Source organism: Mirounga leonina, unplaced genomic scaffold, assembly GCF_011800145.1.
Source record: "Mirounga leonina isolate KUSES-001 unplaced genomic scaffold, KU_Mleo_1.0 Mir_53, whole genome shotgun sequence".
NCBI classification, from domain to species: Eukaryota; Metazoa; Chordata; class Mammalia; order Carnivora; family Phocidae; genus Mirounga; species Mirounga leonina.
Window position 1 is genome coordinate 62,873,450 of NW_023270807.1, and position 1,952 is coordinate 62,875,401.

Sequence of the window (1,952 nt, forward strand, 5' to 3'; positions counted from 1 at the left end):
TGCTCTCTCCACTCTAAAGCATAGAACACATTTGCCTACAATGAGTGGTGGAAACCCTTCTCATCCCAACTTTAAAGAAAAGCACAAGATGCTGGAAGTGAATATGAATGAAATATTCTGCCGAGAGCTTTTTGCAAATGCTGCCCTAATTCATGCAAAATCAAATTTATCTCCGTTGGATGAAGTTTAACTGGTTCAGGCCCACACAGTTGACAACGATGATATATTAAACGCCTGTAAGAAATGATAACTTTGGAAACATCCATTGGATTCCACGCTCTTCTATTTGCACAGCCAAATGCCCTTTATGAATTAACAATGAGATTTGACAGAACTGATTTTCCTTGGGAATTCTATGAGATAGTCTATTTTTTACCAGAAGCTTAAAAAATGTGATAAAATCACTACTTTACAGTAAGTCTGCATAAGACCTCAGGAAAAGTTCTCATCAAGGGAACCAATGAAATCACAAAGGCGAGGAGCAGATCGAGGAAATCATGGCTAAACTCCTTGACGGACAATAGTTGCTGTTATTCATCTTTGCCATGAAAGTCTGTGCCTGTATGATGGCTTCAGAAAAGAAATGAGAAACACAGCTTCTACATGATGAGCCAGAGACTAGAGAAAATCCCCAGTCACTGGCATTGAAGCTAACCTTAGCATTTATATTCTGAGCCAGTTCTAGGAATGAAATCTCAAAAGCAAAACCTGCAGTTTTATCTGATGGAAAAATGAATTAGAAACATCTTCAATTTACATTTTGGAAAATGAAGAAAAGCATCAAGAAAAAGATTAAAACCATGCTTTATCCAACAACCCAGGAGCCTAGAAGTAATAACTGCTCATATTTCTAATATTTCAGGTGTTTACCAATATTTTTGAGAAAGAGAACTAGAACTGCACATGTACATGTGTGTAATCTTCTTTAAACAATATTAGGATCTACCAGATACAAACGTCCAATTAAAGGGCTATCCCTACAAGGCCTGCTGGATGAGGCTGTTCCTTCTCTCTAACACCGATGGATGCCAGCAACCGTCATAATGGTGCAGGTGTAAAAATGGCCTCTACTTTTCTCTCTTCATAGCACAAAGGCTGATAAGGTGAAGTGATTGCAAGAGTTCATGTCCAGAGGTAGAAATTCAAGGTGCATGGAGCCCATCATCTCACAATAGAGAATCATCAGGTTTGCTATGTTCAATTAAGCAAATCCTACCTTTAAAAAAGAATGGCAAGCTCCAGCCCTAGGGGGATGTCAAATGTTCAGGAACCTCTGCAGCCAGTGCAGGAGGAAATGACCACACTGAGGAAAGCCTTCCTGTCTCTACTGTGAGTTTCAGGGCCATGAATGGGAGAGAAAGGAGAACCAGACTGAGCACTGCTCACCAGGCACTGAGCCGGCCACGCTTTCAATATTCCCTGTAGCCCTGCAACAACATAAGTATTTATTTTGCTGTTGATGAAACTGAGGTTCAGAGCCCAAAGTCACCAGCTAACAAGTGGCAGAGCCACAATTTAAATCCAGATCTGTCCATCCCTGACCCTCCCCAGCACTCAAAGTTCTGCATCATCAGAACTGGGATCCTTCTGTCCCCTCAGTTACACACAGGATGAAAAGGTCACTCCAAGTGCCTGCAGAGCCTCAGAATCCACCATCTCATCCATCCATTCATTCAATATCCACTAAGGACCTACTATGTGCCAGGCACTATTCTAGATGGTGATGTAAAACAGAGCGCTTGCATTTAAGATAAAGAATAAAGAAATTACAAGTGTGTGTGTATCTCTCTGTGTGTGTTTGGATGAATGGGAAGAAAAAGAAAGAAAGAAAGGAAAGAAAGGAAAGGAAGAAAGGAGGAAGAAAGGAGGAAGAAAGGAAGAAAGGAAGAAAGGAAGGAAGGAAGGAAGAAAGAAAGAAAGAAAGAAAGAAAGAAAGAAAGAAAGAAAGAAAG